Here is a 19,441-nt window from a genome sequence, read left to right as displayed (position 1 = left end):
GAGAGAAAGAGTGCAGGCAGCGGAGGGTAAGAGAGAGAGGGACAGATGACGCGAAGAAGGCTCCGTGCTGACAGCAGAGAACCTGATGTGGGTCTTGAGCTTGCAAATGAGATCATGACCTCAGCCATAATTGGATGCTTAATCGACTGAGCCACCCAGGAGCCCCTTCCTTTTTCTCTTTTTATTTTTTTCTTTTTTAAATATTTATTTAATTTTGAGAGAGAGAGAGAGAGAGAGAGAGAGAGACAGAGTGCGAGTGGGGGAATTGCCGAGAGAAAGGGAGACGCAGAATCCAAAGCAGGCTCTAGGCTCCGAGCTGTCCCCACAAAGCCTGAATTCCTCTACCACAAAAGTGTGAGCTATTAGATATTTGTAGGTTTGTTTCAAGGTGTGTGGATAATGCTGTCAGAGAAATGGATAACTAGCAGTCTACTAGGTCCCAGCATCTGTTCTATGCTCTGCTTCCTCCCTGCCTCTCCTCTCCCAGGATCCCACAGCCACATTTTCCACTTTCCTAAACAAAATCAGCATCTTTACGTGGCTGATATGAAGACAGTGGCCCTTTAATGTTCCAGGATAAATCTCAGGAGCTACAGGCTCCAGGGCTGTGCAAGGGATCTCAGGCTTCTGCCATTTCCCTTTCTCTGTTCATCCCTGGTTCATTCTCTGGTTCATCCTCTTTACTCATGAGGCATCCTAATGTCAGCTGGGACAATGACCCTCTATTTCCAAATGAAGACCCTGTGGGTCCAACAAGGAGTGGCATTGTACTTGGACTCTAGACTCAGTGTACAGTGCTCTGACATGTCCTTCCCTATCCCAGGTCCTCACCAACCCAAGTCCCCAAGCTTCTAGGCTCTCAAAGATTTCTAGCAAGTATAAAGCATTTCTCTGGTATCTCAGAACACAGTGAGTCACTGATGGAGAACCAAGGCCAACTGACGTTTGTGATTATATGGAACTCTGGAGAAACCTACTTGTAACATAACACTCTATGGGAGAACACTGAGGCCTTTTCTTCTGTAGCTATTGTTTAACCTAATAGGAGTTACTCATTCTAATTCCAGGTGCCCAAAGAGTTGGACTGCAGGACCCTAGTCCTTTCCTCTGGGGGCTGGACCAAGGATGGCCCTGAGTCCAGCAGAAACCTATGAACATTAGGAAATCCTTGCCCATCTTTGGGTCTTTGTGCATGCAGCTAAGAAAATGCATGCTGCTGTCCCATGGCAGAGCGTTCTCTAACTTCTTTCTTCTTTCTCTCTTGTCACTTCCCCTGTGTCTGCTCTTTCTTGAACACAACTTCAGTATGTGTGTGCCAGTGCACATGGGGATTTGGATAGTAAAATGACCCCAAATGGAGAGCAAGTGGGCACGATTCCTCCCTCCCAGAATATTAGAGTCTCTCATTTCTAAAGCAAAGTAGATGGTGTGTGTGTGTGCCGGGGGGGGGGGGGGGGGGTTGAGCTAGGGCCTAAAAAAAGGCAGAGCCCAGCCTTATCCTCTGGACTCTTCCCACCTCTTGTGATCTGGGCCAGTCCTAGTCCCTTATCATTTCAGTCACCCCACTGATTCTAAGAGGGTGCACCTTTTACCAAAAGAACAGATTTGGACCACATGATGGCCACTGAAATATCCATCGAGGATCCCTGGAGTTGACCATGAGATTTCTAAATCCTGAAAGGAATTTCAGAAGGGGATTTGGGGCCAAGTGCTAAGCATGGAACACATACTGGACTGTCCACTGCACCCAAATCCTATGTCTGTCCAGCACATTAACAGTGGCACCCAAATATGCCCTGCTGGGAGATCACTGGACTGGTGAAATTCACATGACCTAACTATAATCCTAGTCAATGCTCTTTCCTGATGGGGGTACAATTCCTTGGTCTGAGAGCAGAATGGTTTTGGGGCCCATAACTGGTGCAGGAATATTCAGCATGGGATTTGGAAAATCGCTATGCAATTTCCAAAGCAGAGAAGGAACTGCTGACAGGGGATCATGAGGTCAAGTCTAAGCTCTGACACACACAATGCCAGACTTTGAACTCAAAGATTAAGCCTGACCTGCACCCTACCATGCACACTCAACTCAGCCCTCTGGGGAGACCACTGTACTGCTGGGCATTCAGGCCCTGGTGCCTCTTGAGACCTAACCTGAACTCCTGGCAGGGCTCTGACCCTAGCAGGGCCCACATGGAGGTCTGGGAAAAGAACAGATTTGGTCCCAGTGGCCAATGAGGAATATCTCAGTGTGGAAGACAGAATATCGCCATGACATTTCCACAGCCAGAATAGGGATGCAGGAAGGGGTCCTGAGACGTTGCCTAACCCTGGCCCACACAATCTTGTGGCTCTTAAAACCAAACTCTAAGCCTGACTGGTGTCAGACCATGTGCCCTCAACCTAGCCCACCTGGAAGACCACTGTGCTGCTGGTGGTTCAGCCCCCAGTGCCTCCTGGGTCCTAACCCTAACCCTAAACAGGGCTGTGGCCCTAAGTGGGCCCACCATCGAGGTCTGAGAAAAGAATTGATTTGTCCCAGTGGCCAATGGGGCATATCTCCGCGTGGAAGCCAGCATTTCACCACGACATTTCCACAACCAGGATGGAGCTGCAGGAGGAGATCCAGTGTCCTTGCCTAACCTTGGCACACACTATCTTGTAGATCCTGGATCCAAACCCTAAGCAGCTTAAGCAAACCAGGTTACATTGTCCGGTAGCTTTCTGCGCTATTTGGAAAGACAAAATAAGGATAATGAAGGAAATAAAAATCCTGACATTCAAGGACAATCACAGCCTACACTATTTTTCTACATATGAGCACTATTTTCACAGAGTGGAATCACAATGTGAATTTGGTTATTTGGTTGGATAAACTGTTTTTGTGTTTGTGTTTGTGTTTGTTTTGTTTTCATTTTAATGGGGTAAACACAAGTCCATATATTTAAATATCCATTTATATTGATTTTCCACCTTTTTTACTCTACTTATCATAGGGAATAATCTTCACCTGCAGACAGTGACCTAAATAGTTCACAGAAATGAGAGCAACAAGTAACCATAGAAGGAATGCTAACATTTTCCTTAAAACAAACAAACAAACAAACAAACAAACAACAAAAAAAACCCCATAACAGAGTGTCTGCACCAGTTTGCATAAGGGGATCCTGTATTATTTTGAGAGAGTGGGAAAGGTATTGGAGAAGAAGATTTCTGTAGAGTAAATATTCAGAAGATTTTATTCTTCTGACCTTTCAAGGCAATGCCAATTCTCATTTAGAAATCTTCCTGTGATTTCGTTAAAATAGCTTCTATGTTTGAACCAGTGAGTTTCCTCTTTTAAAAAACATCTGAGCTCTCTCACTACATTGACTGTTGGAGTCATAACTAAAGACTTTTAGGAAAACTTTTGCAAGAAGTTGGTTCTTAGGCAACATGGCTACCGGAGTTTTTCAATTCAGGTGAGAAGCTAACTTAGAAGTCTTTCCTGAATTGTGCTAATTCTACCCCACACATCAATTCTAAAGCCACAGCCCCTGACTCCATTTGTTTTGCTTCCATTCTCTCTGAAAGCAAAATCTATTTTCATTGACTATGGATAAAAGAAGATGAACATACACACACATATACACATACATCCACACAGCTCAAGTTCAGCTCTTCTGGTCATTTTCTTTTCTTCACTGTGTCTATTCATTTGGAATGCTTTTACTTTTTTTTGGCTACCCTTCTCTTGGTCTCTTGCCCTGTGTCCAGAGCTCTCATTTCAGATACACAACAATGTAATAACAACAATGACAATTTACAAAGCACCTTCCATGGCTGCTTCCTACTTGACTTTTCACTCCTGTGAAGTAGACAGAGTGGAAATTATGCCATATTATCAATGAAGAAACTGAGGCCCAGAATAGTTACACTCATTTAGCTAAGGTCACTGCTCAGGGCCAGAGTCAGATCTAGAGTCCTGGATGAGGTGATCTGGGAGACCCAAATACCAGCGCAAATTCAAATGGAAGTCACGTGTCCTCATACAACTTGCTAGGTGTCATCTCTGAACCTAAATGTCCTAGTTGTAAGAAAGAAGGGATAAACTAATCAGTACCCCTAAATCTTTGTGTGTATATAAAAATTACCTGGAGTGTTAATTTTAGGTACATATTCCCAATTTTCACCTCTCAGAGAGTATGATAGACCTGAAGTAGAACCTAGGAATTTACATTTTAATGATTTCCCAAGGTATTTCTGATGCAGATGTTCAAAGTACATTCTTTGAAAAACAGAATTATATTTTATCTGAGTCCCTCCAGCTCTGACAGTGATAAATTCTATGATATGACCATCACAAGGCAGGCTGTAAGTTGTACTAGTATTTTATGATTTGGCGACCAAGGTAGTCAGACACAGAGAACAGCACCCTGAACATGTCAATTTCCCTAAATTCTGCCATCTCCTTTCTCACACACAAAATGTAGATAATAATTCTTATGTGGGGGCAGGGAGTGGGATGGGGACTGAAATCTCCAACCCTCTGTAATCACAGGGTTTGTGCCCCTGGCAACCTGCCCCCATCCTCAGGTGCCTCCCAAAAGTTGCCTCACTAACACATTACAAAAGACATCTTTATAGGCCTCTTCATAGTAAATTCCAAGAGTTTTAGGAGAGCTCTGTGCCAGGAACAAGGATGAAGACCAAATATATATTACTTATAAATGACAGTACCATAGGATATAACTTTATACTAACTATCATCTAGACTGCTGTGGACTGAATTATGTCCCTTCCAAATTCATATATTGAAGCCCTACTCCTCAGTATGATGATATTTAGAGTAGGGCATTTGGGAGAGAATTAGATTCAGATGAGGTCATGAGAATGGGCCTTCATGATATTGCCCTTATAAGAAGAGACGTGTTCTCTATCTCCTTGCTATGTGAGGACACAGCAAGAAGGCAGCTGCCTGAAAACCAGGAAGAGGCTCTCAGCAGAACCCAACACTGCTGGCACCCTGATCTGACTGCCAGACTCCAGAACTGTAAGAAAATAATTATCTGTTGTTTAAGCCACACAATCTATGGTATTTAGCCCAAGATGACCAAGACATGGATTTTTTGACTACTCAGTAGATAACTAGCATTTATTTGGTAAATGAATAACAAAAGCCTTCTCTAAATTCTGCATCCAGACCCAGAAGAAGCAGTAGCACCTGGACAGTTTCCTTCAAAGTTATATGTATGTGTGTGTGTGTGTAATGGAATATTACTCAGCCATCAAAGAGAATGAAATCTTGCCATTTGCAACTATATGGTTGGAGCTAGAATGTATTAAGTGAAATAAGTGAATCAGAGAAAGACAAATATCATATGATTTCACTCATATATGGAATTTAAGAAACAAAACAGATGAACATAAGGGAAAAGGGGGAGAGAAGAGAAGGAAATAACCCACAAGAGACTCTTAATGATAGAGAACAAACTGAGGGTTGATGGAGGGATGTGGGTGTGAGATAGGCTAGATTGATGATGAGTATTAAGGAGGGCACTTTTGACGGGCACTGGGTGTTGTATGTTAGGGTTGGATCACTGAATTCTAATCCTGAAACCAATATTGCACTGCATGTTAACCAAAATTTAAATAAATATAAAAACTGAAAAAAATAAGCCAAAAACCCCCTAAATAAAATGAAATAAATCATTGTTTTTGTTTTTGTTTTAATCTGCTCTCTCTGCTCCTGAAGAAAGCATTTCAAGGTGGGGAGTTCTCTGTTGCTGGAAAGTCTCACAATATTCTAGTGTGTGTGTGTGTGTGTGTGTGTGTGTGTGTGTGTGTGTGTATGTGTGCATGTGTTTAAAATTGTCTGACCTACCAGTGTGATGTGCCAGAAAGAGCCCAAGATGTGCAGTAAAATAATCGGATTTGGGGACACAAGTTTTGTAAGCCTGTGTGACCTTAGATAGATTATTCAACCTGAGTCTCTGTAAAATAGGGGCAATAAAGTCCATCTCACATGACTGCTGTGGCACTCTTAGTTATAAATCCCTATCAAGATAGAAGGAAGTCATTGTTGTTGCTTTACAATTTCAACCTACTTGAGAGTCCCTGACTCAGTGTTCCTGCCTCCTGCATCCCACACTGGTGAACACAAACAGACTCTCCTGCCTCCTACTAGTAAGCAGTAGCCCTGCACCTTCTCTATATGTCATTTGGAGCGAAAGTTTGGAGGTTTCCTTCCTAGACCTGCAAGCGTTTGCCTACATTCGACACTTTACAGGTACCCTTGTGGTATTTTCTGACAAGGGCTCACAGGTCTTTGTCATAGTTTCCACAGAAGAGTGGTAGAGTACCCCTGTATCTCTACTGGATGTCAGATTAGAAAAAAGTACACTGGCTTTGAAGTCAGATGGGCTTGTTTGCAGAACCTAGTCTGTTCCCTTACCAGCTGGGCCATCTTGGGCTCCTCATTGACATTTATTGAGACCCACTTGGTCATTACCTTTATGAAGCCACTTGCTTTTTTTAAGAAAATACAAAAATATTAAGAGAAATAAATTGTGTTAAGACCAACAAACAATTTCATACTACTAAAAGGATTGTCATTCCATCACTGTTGTAAACAAAATGAATCTCCCACAGCAACTATCTTATAGATACAGATGAAGAAACTGAGGTTCTGAGAGATTAGTTAATCTATCCTGAGACACCAAGTTTATTTTTATTTCTATTATTTTTGTTGTCTATTTTAACATCACCTTAGAATTGAGGAAAAACCCATCATGGTAGAGGAGGAATGGATAGGTGTAGGGACAGGGGTTGGAGGGAAAAACCAGGAAGTCATTCCCATGGACTAAGGCAATTCTGCTTCAAGGAACTTCCAGCAGACTCCTAGATCTTTTTGCTGGGGTCTAACCCAGTCTGATCCCCTCACACTCTAGGATCATCCATGCAATTGTAACCTGAGGGCATCCTTTTACCCTTATTCATGGGCTCATTTTCTCACTTTCCTGCTCAGTCACACAAACTATTAAGCAACTACCACATTCAGGAATGGGCTCTACCTTGAAGACACAAAGATAGATGGACACAGGTCCTAGCCCTTCTGGAACTCAACTTCTAGTGGAAAAACAAATAGATAACAATACCATTAGTTTATGAACCATGGCACAGATGTTTACTGATCCCTTATAAGCTGGAGGAGCATCTCAAAATAATACAGAATGTCACCCTCCTCAAAGCCCACAACTTCATAGGCGATATTGGGAAATAAGGTAAAATCCTAACACAGAATGAAAAGGAAGAGTTCCCAGGGTCTCAAATCAAGGACCTCTGTCTTAGAGGATGGAGGAAGGATAAATAGAAGATGTGATGTTTGTGCTGGGTTTTTAAGGGCCATCAGGTTATCAGGCAGAGGAGCAAGGGAAGGAACACCCAAGGAGATTGAACAGCATGTTCAAAGGCAGACCTGAGAATGGGTCTGGTATATTCAGGGAACAGGTGTGTTGGCTTAGTCAAGAGAGAATCAAGGGGATGAGGAAGGAAGGGAGGGAGGTCTGAGAGCAGAGAATGAAATGCCTGGTATCCCAAGATAAGAAGTTTTCATATCATCCTATGGGTAACAAGAATCCAACAAGGGCCTGACAGGTCAGACTTTGTTTCTTGTTTGATTGATTGCTTTCTTTGTTTTAAGAAAGGTTGCACCATCAGCACTATGAAAAATGAGGAGGCAATAACGTGCCTAATGAAGTACTTGGCTGAGAAACAATGGCATTAACTCAGGTGTGGGAAAGGAAAGGAGATTTTAGAGTCAGGAGACATTTCTGAGCTCAAAACCAGAAGACTACAGCTAATTGTTTGTAAGCACTTCATCTGCATTATCTTGTGAAGTCCTCATAATAACTTTGGGGCTTAGATGTGGGGCCAATGTCAGTCTAGCTCCAAACTGTACACCCTGAATTGGTAGCAGTACTGCCTTCCATACTAGCTGTGGATGAAGAGGAGGAGGAAAGAGAGCCATAGAGTTTTTCATCTATGGAAAGGCTTTGGGGGAAAGGAGGTACACTTACTGCTGGACACTTGAAAGCTAGGATGGTCATTTCTCAGTCCATTGCACAAATGGATCTGGAGCTCAGAGATGGATCACCATCTATCATTAAGGAATTGCAAACTAAAACAGTCATGAGAGGGGTGCCTGGGTGGCTCAGTCGGTTGAGTGACTGTCTTCGGCTCAGGTCATGATCTCACAGTTTGTGAGTTCGAGCCCCGCATCAGGCTCTGTGCTGACAGCTCAGAGCCTGGAGCCTGCTTCAGATTCTGTGTGTGTCTCTCTCTCTCTGCCCCAACCCCACTCATGCGCTGTCTCTCTCTGTCTCAAAAATAAATAAAACATTAAAAAAAATAAAGAATAAAACAGTCATGAGATACTACTACATATCTGTTGGGTTGCCTAGAATATGAAAAAAAACAAAACAAAACTGAGCTGGAGAGGATGAGGAGCAACAGGCACTTTCATTCACTGAACGCTTTGGAAACACAAAATTGTATAGCTCTTTTGGAAGATAATAATCTCATAAAGTTAAATATAGCATTACAATATTAACTAGGAGTCATGCTTCTAGGGACCTGATTTGAAAACTTATATACAGACAAAAACTTATAGCAGTTTTATCCATAGTCTCTAAAAACCAAAAGCAACCAAGATGCCCTTTGATAGGTGGCTATGTCACCTGTGGTACGTCAATTACCCATCAATTAAAAAGAAATGGACATGGGTGGCCCTTAAATGCATATTGATAAGGGGGGAAAGCTAGTCTGAAAGGGCTATCTACCGTATGATTCTAATTATATGGCATTCTAAAAAAGGCAAAACTACAGAGATTGTAAAAAGATCGGTGGTTGCCAGGAGTTCAGGGTTTGAGGGGAGGGTTGTGTAGGTGAACCAGAGAGGATCTGGGGAGAAGTGAAACTATTCTGTGTGATACTGCACTTGTGCTTTGTCAAAACCCTTTGAACTGTACGATAGCAAGAACGATCCTAAGTGTATGAAACTAAAAAAAAAAATAATTTAGGAGGTAAGAAGAATTCCAAAATAGAATGCATAGTGTAATTTTTAAATCTAACTGTATTACAAATGGATGAAACAGCATCACTGAAAGGAGTGTGTGTGTGTGTGTGTGTGTGTGTGTGTGGTGGGGGAGGCCAGTAAGGCTGGAGTGAAGTGAGAGAGAGGAGAGGTAGTAGCAGAAGTGGCTGGAAGCAAAACAAAGCCAGTTTGTGTAGGATCTTTGAGGCCATATAAGAACTTGGGCTCTTACTCTGAGTGAAATGGGAAGCCATCAGAGGGTTCAGAGTAGAGGAGAATTGTGATCTAGCTTGGATTTTAATAGATGTCTCTGGCTTATGTGTTGAGAATAGGTTCCAGGGATGAGGACAGCATATTCAGCAGATCAGTTAGGAGACCAGTGCATCATTCCAAGTGACAGATGGTGGTGACCTGAACCAGAGTGGCAGTAAAGGAGGTGCTGACAAGTGGCTGAATGCTGAATGCACTTTGAAGGTAGAGTTAGCCAGATGAAGAAAATGAGAGAAAGAAAGGTGTTGCCCAAGGGCTTTGGCCTGAGCAACTAGAAGCATGCTATTTCCCTTCATTGAGCTGGGGAAGACTGGTAGGAGAAGTTTTAGAAGTTTTACCTGCTCAGTTTCCGGCATGAATGTTTATGATGCCATTAGATAGCCAAATGGAGAAAAGCACAGATTTAGAATTGGAACTTTGTGTTCAGGAAAGATGTTTTGGCTATAAATATAAATTTGGGAGGTAAAGTGATGAGTTAAAAAGATCCCAGGGGCGCCTGGGTGGCTCAGTCGGTTAGGCGACCGACTTCGGCTCAGGTCATGATCTCACAGTTTGTGAGTTCGAGCCCCGCTTTGGGCTCTGTGCTGACAGCTCAGAGCCTGGAGCCTCCTTCAGATTCTGTGTCTTTCCCCCTCTCTACCCCTCCCTTGCTCACACTCTGTGTCTCTCTGTCTCTCAATAATAAATAAATGTTAAAAAAAAATGAAAAACAAAAAGGAGGATTCCAAAGGAGCACAGCAGGAAATCAAGGGAAGGTGTAGAAAGTTGGACCTTAATGAAGAGGGGAGTCATCACCCCAGAGGCTGATGTGAAGAGAACTTTGGGAATGGGGTTGCAGGCATATTTGCAAGGTGGCAGGAAGGTGACAGTAAGAGGGTGGGGAGCGAAGCCCGGAGAAGGCAGTGGAATGTGGGGCTGTTTGTGAGGGCCCAGGAAGCAGAAGCCAACCAAAGCAAGCAGATTTGCCCCAAGGCAGTGCTGGGAACCCATCAGGATGGCAGGCAGGGCACCCCTGTAACCTCCATCTCAGGAAAGGCCACCTTGCCACTAGTCATCTGATGTGCCAAGAAGTTTTGTGGCCACAAGTACGAGATGCCAACACGTGATACACCGTGATAGGCCCCTGTAGCAACTGGCCCAGGAAGTCTGCACGCATCTCCAACCATTCTCCCTTCCTCCCTGTGCCTGCGCCTGTGCCTGCCAGGACCCATACGCTGGCCCCAGGTACTCCAACTCCACACCCACCAGGGCTGGCATGGCCCCCGCCCTGGCCAGGGAGCCAGCCCACCTGCACCCCTTCCTGGTCAAGCTGGGGCAGGATTCCAGCTCCCTTCTGCTGTTGTTCCCTCACCCACCTTCTACCCTAACCTCTACTGGAGTCAGAGCACACACTGGGACCCTTATAACTGGAAAATACCGGGGTCACCTAATTCAACCCCACAGCTGCAGAGAAGATACCAAGAATATTCATTCATTCCACAAATACATGTTGGACTGCCATTATGTGCTACTGTACCTGACACTGTCTCAGGAGCTAGGGATACACTGGGGAGGTCCCTGGCCTTGTAAAACTAATGTCTAGTGAGGAAAACAGTATAAAATGAAGATCACAGAATTAAAAATATAGTCCCAAATCATGCAGTGTTGGAAAGTAGCAAGTTCTGAAAGAGTATGTGGTTAGTGGATGGTAGGGAGAGAGCTCCTCTCTGAAGACATGATGTTTAGACAAGGAACTAAAGAATGTATAGAAATTGGCCAGGCCAAAAAAAAAAAAAAAAATGGAGGGGGGTGTGGGAGAACATTTCAGGCAGAGAAGGCCCAGAGAACCACAGACCATGACCAGTAGGATCCTGTCTCAACTCATGTCATTTCCTTAGTGTATCCCCCCCTCCTCCTATCTCCAGATGGAAACCTCCGTAAGTGAGGTTACTCAAGTGTGAGAATATGTGTTTTATATTTCCACTTAGTTGTAACATTGCAAGTTCTTCCTCTTTTCTCTTTTAAATACCAACCCAGAGAATTTCATTACCTAAATTTGGCAGAATATTTGTTTTTCAGCTGTGGACTTTGAGTTGAGTTCTTTATAGATTTTGGATACTAGCCCTTTGTCTGATATGTCATTTGCAAATATCTTTTCCCATTCTGTTGGTTTCCTTTTAGTTTTGTTTACTGTTTCTTTTGCAGTGCAGAAGCTTTTTCTCTTCATGAGGTCCCAATAGTTCATTTTTGCTTTTAATTCCCTTGCCTTTGGGGATGTGTCAAGTAAGAAATTGCTGTGGCTGAGGTCAGAGAGGTTTTTTCCTGCTTTCTCCTCTAGGGTTTTGATAGTTTCCTGTCTCACATTTAGGTTCTTTATCCATTTTGAGTTTATATTTATGGATGGTGTAAGAAAGTGGTCTAGTTTCATTCTTCTGCATGCTGCTGTCCAGTTCTCCCAGCACCATTTGTTAAAGAAACAGTCTTTTTTCCACTAGATATTCTTTCCTGCTTTGTCAAAGATTAGTTGGCCATACTTTTGTGGGTATAATTCTGGAATCCCTTTTCTATTCCATTGGTTTATGTGTCTGTTTTTGTGCCAATACCATGCTGTCTTGATGATTACAGCTTTGTAGTACAGGCTAAAGTCTGGGATTGTGATGCCTCCCACTTTGGTCTTCTTCTTCAATATTACTTTGGCTGTTTGGGGTCTTTTGTGGTTCCATACAAATTCTTGGATTGCGTGTACTAGCTTCGAGATGAATGCTGCTGCAATTTTGATTGGGATTGCATTGAATATGTAGATTGCTTTGGGTAGTATTGACATTTTAACAATATTTATTCTTCCAATCCATGAGCACAGAATGTTTTTCCATTTCTTTATATCTTCTTCAATTTCCTTCATAAGCTTTCTATAGTTTTCAGCATACAGATCTTTTACATCTTTGGTTAGGTTTATTCCTAGGTATTTTATGCTTCTTGGTGCAATTGTGAATGGGATCAGTTTCTTTATTTGTCTTTCTGTTGCTTCATTATTAGTGTTTAAGAATGCAACTGATTTTTGTACATTTACTTTGTATCCTGCTACTTTGTTGAATTCATGTATCAGTTCTAGCAGACTTTTGGTGAAGTCTATCGGGTTTTCCATGTATAATATAATGTCATCTGCAAAAAGTGAAAGCTTGACTTCATCTTTGCCAATTTGGATGCCTTTTATTTCATTTTGTTGTCTGATTGCTGATGCTAGAACTTCTAACACTATGTTAAACAACAGCAGTGAGAGTGGACATCCCTGTCGTGCTCCTGATCTTAGGGGGAAAGCTCTTAGTTTTTCCCCACTGAGGATGATATTAGCTGTGGGCTTTTCATAAATGGCTTTTGTGATGTTTAAGTATGTTCCTTCTATCCCAACTTTCTCGAGGGTTTTTACTAAGAAAGGATGCTGAATTTTGTCAAACGCTTTTTCTGCATCAATTGACAGGAAATAATCCAGTGAAGAATGGACAGAAAACATGAATAGACACTTCTCTAAAGAAGACATCCAGATGGCCAACAGGCACATGAAAAGATGCTCAACATCACTCCTCATCAGGGAAATACAAATGAAAATCACACTCAGATACCACCTCATGCCAGTCAGAGTGGCTAAAATGAACAAATCAGGAGACTATATATGCTGGTGAGGATGTGGAGAAACGGGAACCCTCTTGCACTGTTGGTGGGAATGCAAACTGGTGCAGCTGCTCTGGAAAACAGTGTGGAGGTTCCTCAAAAAATTAAAAATAGATCTACTCTATGACCCAGCGATAGCCCGGCTAGGAATTTATCCAAGGGATACAGGAGTGCTGATGCATAGAAACACTTGTACCCCAATGTTTATAGCAGTATTTTCAACAATAGCTAAATTATGGAAAGAGCCTAAATGTCCATGAACTGATGAATGGATAAGGAAATTGTGGTTTATATACACAATGGAATACTACTTGGCAATGAGAAAGAATGAAATATGGCCTTTTGTAGCAACGTGGATGGAACTGGAGAGTGTTACACTAAGTGAAATAAATCATACAGAGAAAGACAGATACCATATGTTTTCATTCTTATGTGGATCCTGAGAAACTTAACAGAAGACCATGGGGGAGGGGAAGGAAAAAAAAGTTAGAGAGGGAGAGAGCCAAACCATAAGAGACTCTTCAAAACTGAGAATAAACTTAGGGTTGATGGGGGGGGGAGGGAGGAGTGGGTGGGTGATGGGCATTGAGGAGGGCACTTGTTGGGATGAGCACTGGGTCATTGTATGGAACACAATCTGACAATAAATTTCATATAAAAATAAATATAAACAAACAAAACAAACAAACAAATAAATCTGACAGAATAACAAACCGAAAGAGTTCAACAAAGTATCCTTGGCTTCACTGGGCTAGAATCCAAACCAAGAGTCTCTGATTTTAAGTAGCAACATACCTTTAATTTCCTCAAACAACAGAAGTCTACAGATCATGAAGCTCTATCCACCCTCCACAAACCACACATTACTCAGAAAAGTCCTTGGACTTGTCATTTCTGGCTTACTATATATATACACTATTCCCTGTGTGCCTGGGTCAGTAACATGCTGGGGTACCCAAAGATAATTTGAAGAGTTAAGGGGCCACATCCAGATCCATGGCCACCAGACCAGAAGATGCACACCTAAAATGTGAATCTCATGACATGTATGTAAAAAGAATAAGAAGGGAGAATAGTTAAGAATGGAGTTTAATTTAGTAAAAAACAAGAATAAAAATTCCATATTGGGGTTCATAAGAATGCTGACATAAAATGAAATAATGTCTATGGGTGCTCCATAATGAAATGGACTAATTGATAGGAATGAACAATGACATTGTCACACCACACACACACACACATACACACACACACCACATACCACACACACCACACACATCTTCCACACACACGCCAGACATACCCACATATACCACATACTACACACACATATACACCACACATACACCACACACACGTACCACACACACACGTATATACCACACACATACCACACACACCCACCCCCCACACACACCCCATGAACCACACACAGCACACCACACACACACACACACACACACATGCACACACTTTAGCCACAATTTGTGTCTCCCTTTAGCATTTGCAGAATTATAGGGAATGAATGATCAATAGCACTTGCTATCTATCATATTTGTAGTTTCTGCAACAAACAGCAGAGATTTGTGGCTAGAAGATGACTGCTAGATGACTTAATCGTCTTTAAGGTAGATTTCTGGAAAAACTATACAAGGCAATGGTGGTGCAGGGGGAGGGGCCTCAATCTAGGTTCTTGACCACATCTCCTCACTTATTCATCTGGGAAATGGGAGCACAGTGTCCTCCTTGCACCTTTTTGCAAAGGTAAAATGGGGCAATGTATGTAGGAGTGCCTGGATCTGGTTGTACAATGCCTGTGGATGTCTGGGAGGTGACCATGAAGGATTTGAATAAAATGCTGAAGAAGAAGAAGGAGCTATGACTCATAGACAATGATGAAATAAAAATCCAAAAGATTTCAATAGATTTTAACTATGAGGAAATACTGCTATTATACTAAATCAGGACAAACAGGAGTCCCACATTTAGGTTGAAAAATGGGCCTGATGAGAGCATGAAGGGGTAAGAGGTGGGTTAGTAGCAGTTGTGATGGAAAGACCCACTGGGCCAGTGGAGCAGATGGTGTAACCAAAAGGCAGTCTTGGAATGCATTGCTAATATTATTTTTTTTATTGAAGCATAATTGACATGCAATGCTATATTAGTTTCGGGTATACAGCATCATGATTCAACAATTATGTACATTACTCAGGGCTCCCCACAGTAAGTATAGTCAACATCTGTCACCACATGTTACTACAATATTAGTGACTATATTCCTTATGCTGTATTGGCATCTCTGTGACTTATTTACTTTAGAACAGGAAGATTGTACCCTTTAATCTCCTTTATATATTTCACCCATACCCCCCCACCAATCTCCCCTCTGCCAACTACCAGTTTGTTCTCTGTATAAGAGTCTGTTTCTTTGTTTGCTATTGCTATCACTATTACAACATGAATTCAATACTACACCACTTACACAGGATTTTTCAGGTATCACCTTATAAATTAAAGAGTATTGTTGGATCAAGGGAAGTAATTGTTCCAATGAACTTTGTCTGAGTAAGGGACCCCTGGGTATTTTTTCCACCCATTGTAAAAGGAATGTGAGCAACCTAGAGAACAGCCTGGAGAACAGAGACTCACCTCAGTGCTGGCATGCACTAGCTATGTGACCTTAAGAAGGTGACATAATCTCTCCAAGCCCAGTCTCAATTTCCTCAGCTGTCAAAGAGCCCTATAGACCTGTCTTGAAGATTAAATGAAATCATGTATATCATGTGCTCAACAGAGTCTGCATAAAGAAAAGACCACTGAGTATATTAGGCACTCAGCTATCTCAATTATCCACATATGGGTGTCCACTCTGTGGCTCTGCTGTGATCTGGTTTGACCCAGGTCAGTTTCCTTCTGATCCCCCCATCTTCACACCCTGGCTCCTTCTCCCTCTCCCATCCTCCATGTGATGAGCCAGTGGAAGGGACCCCATCCAGGACAGACCAGACAAACAAACTGCACTTGCCACTTGCTCCAAGACAAGTCATTAAACAATCACAGCACTTGTTCCCCCTTGGAATTCTCCATGTCTAAAATGTTTACCGAGCACTTACTATGCACCAGGAGGAGATAGAGACATGAATGGGGGAAACATGGTCCCCACTCTCATAACACTCAGAATCTAGTGGGTCAGACCATATAAAACATATATACACATGGGTACACACACAGATTTATAATTATGTAAAAAATAATTACAGATGAACAGAGTGCCAAAGAAGAACTGAATAGGAGAATCCTAATTCCGGGGCCTCAAGAGATGGATTCTGAGAAGAAGGAACTCACGAGCTGAGCCTGGAGGATGAGTTAAGAAATTTCCCAGCTCGCCGCACATGCAGACAGCTGCATCACTCTTGGGTACCAAAGTGCTCCCAGACACCCTGAGAAGGATCCTCCAGCTCCCTACCATGAAGAGGCACTTCTTACTCTAGCTTCTGCAGAAAGTCCCCCAGAAGTCCCTGCCACACCTCACAGGACCTCCCACCCCACCTACCACTCTTCCCAGATAATAACACCTTCCCTTCTCTCCCAGCCAGCATTTCTAATTAAGGCCTTGCCCTTAGTCAGACCTGCTGGGAAGAACCTGCTGGGCCAGAAACACCTGTCCCACCTCTGCTTCTGTGTGGCTCTAAGCTCTGGAAAATGTGTGCATTCCCCAGAGCCACCTGGAAGCCCTGGGGCAAGGTGGGGTGAAGTGGCAGGGGTCTACAGTCTCAGACCCCTTTTGGCTGTTTCTTTCATGCTGCCGTATTCTGCATGCTGGAGAAAGCAAAAGAGAAAGGGCAAAATCAGGGCAGACACAGAAGTAGAAGCGCAGCAAGAGACAGAAAATGAGAAGCACTGAGGAGAGAGGGGGAGGCAGCATGAGAGAAGGAGAAAAAGAGAGACAGGCACTGGTGGGAGGAAGACATACAAAAGAGAGAGAGGAAAACACAGCCAAAGTGGGGAAGAAAGAAGCCAAAGAGATAGAGGAAGAGCCAGGGAGCACAGGTAGGGGTTAGGCAGGGGAGTGGTGCCCCCAACCCTGGCTGTGGCCTCCACAGTGAGAAGGGCACAAAAGCCTCCAAGAGTGGCAAGGGAACTTTGATGGTGAAGAATGTCTTTCCCCAACTCTCACTGATGGGGACGGGGCACTGGAAGGTGGGAGCAATGAATGGCCTGGAAAGAAGATGGAACCAGTCTGTGAGAAATCACAGGGCTGCACCAGTGGGTAGTTTCAGTCAGTGTGAAGACATGGGGATTTTCCAGTCTGAGAAATATCTCAAGCCCAGCTGAGGGAAGAGCAGCTGCCCTCCCAGGCTGGGAATGCTGCCTGTGTTCACTCAGCCCTGCCCCGGTGTGGCTCCTGCCCTTCCTTTCTTGCGCAGACAAAAAGGTGCCCTCAGTGTGCTCCTGGATATCCTGAGCCCTGACAGGTGAGGCACAGCCTGGAGAGTCAGGGTTGGGAGGGAGATTGCGGGGGTGGGGGGGGAGCAGTGACGAGCCACCATGAGGCCCAGGTAAAGCTCCTGGGCACTTGGGGGAGGAAAATGTGATTTCTGGTCTGAAGAAGCAAGAAGCCTTCTGGAAGAACTAGCCTGGATAAGTGTCTTAAAAGCTAGTGGAATTGCAGTAGTCAAGAGCAGGGAAGGGAAAGCATGGGCAAAGGCTCCAAGATGGGCAAACCCAAGAAGCAAGCTCATACCTTGACCACTTGGGCTCATTCTATGGGAAAAGGTAACTTGGAGGGAGATTGTAGAAAGCCCTGGTTGCTGTGCTTGCTGAGTTGTTTACATTGCCCTGTCAGAAAGGAGGGACCATAAAATGATTTTGACCAGAGGTATGAAAGAAATGGTGCCATGCTCCTTCCTTTCTTTAACTCACAGAGTGAACTTGAACAGGTCGTCTGGCCCTCTTGGGTTCAGTTTTTAATAACATGTGGGGCATTAGCCAGATTAGTATTTTGTTCTGGAATCAAAGAAAACTTCATTTGGCTTTTCTTCCCCCAAGCTTACAGTTGTTGAAAACAACTGACAAGATGACCTTTAGAGTCCCTCACAACCTGACAGCCAGGGACTGTGAAAAAGGTGTACCTTCTTCATCATGGGCTCCTTCAGACCTGCCAAGACCTGTGCTCAGCAAACTTCAGGCCAGCCTGCTCTCCTAGGGAGTGCCAGACTCCCAGGGGCTGCCTCAGCTGGTGCCTGCAAAGGCACATCCTTCCTGTTGCAAATAGGACTAATAGATACTGAAGGAAAGAGAAAGTTCTTCTCTACCCTGAAGGTCTTCGCTGGATGAGCAATTAAATTTACAGGACACAGATTAACAGTAGGAAAAAAACCAAAGTTTTATTAAATGTGCACAGAGGCCCAGGAATGAAATTAAGACCAAAGAAGTGACCAGGCAGGCAGTTTTTATACTTTTCAGACAAATAGACAATAAGTCTGTGAGGTATTGACAGGACAAAGAAAACTTAACACTGGGAGGCTTCAATTCATAAGGGATTTTAAACAGATTTTGGGCTGGGGTAGTAAATTAGTAAAAAGTAACAAGGGTTGTTACACAGCCTCCTCTTTTCTAAATTTCCCACCTCTGGTGATAAGGGTGTCTCTTTCCCTCCTGCATCCCTTTTCACATGGGATATGTATTCCTTCTCTCAGGGGGGCGGAGGAGGGTTTGAGTGTCCTTCTTGCACAGACTGTCTCTGAAGTGACTTTTTTAATGTTTATTTATTTTTGAGAGAGAGAGAGAGAGAGAGAGAGAGCGTGAGCGAGCGCACAAGCAGGGGAAGGGCAGGTAAACAGGGAAACAGAGGATCCCAAGCAGGCTCCATGCTGACAGCAGAGAGCCCAATGCAGGACGTCAAACAGGCCTGAACCTGGAGATCATGACCTGAGCGGAAATTGGCAGCTTAAGGGACTAAGCCACCCAGGCACCCTGACGGGACTTTCAGTTAAAATAATCGGTATGCCCAAGAGGCACACTTTGGGGCAGCCTGCTCTTGATCCCTACACAAGCTATTGCCTGGTGCAAAATCACAGCAATAACAAGAATAACCATAGCTCCACAAACTTTAATGGAAACATTATCACATGCCAACCATGAGGTCTAAGACATTAACACATTTTAATTCACTTAATCCTCACAGCAATCTTCTGATGTGGCAAGGGGCACTATGAACCCCACTTTACATGATTGAGGGGAGTTGGGAAGAATTTTTCTATACTGAGGACTCAGAAGTGCCAACTGCACAGAATGGGCTGCCTCCGAATTTGCCTTTAAAAAAGCATTTGACAGTTGAGTGCTCTGCTTTTACTCAGATTGTGTGGGTGAGGCCAATAAAAGTCAATAATATGGAGGAGACAGTAATCCAGACCACACAGTTTTGTTGATTTGAGGAGACCTTGATGA

The sequence above is a fragment of the Acinonyx jubatus genome, chromosome A1 (genome assembly GCF_027475565.1).
Source record: "Acinonyx jubatus isolate Ajub_Pintada_27869175 chromosome A1, VMU_Ajub_asm_v1.0, whole genome shotgun sequence".
In the NCBI taxonomy this organism is placed as follows: domain Eukaryota; kingdom Metazoa; phylum Chordata; class Mammalia; order Carnivora; family Felidae; genus Acinonyx; species Acinonyx jubatus.
Note: the sequence above shows the minus strand (reverse complement) of the source record.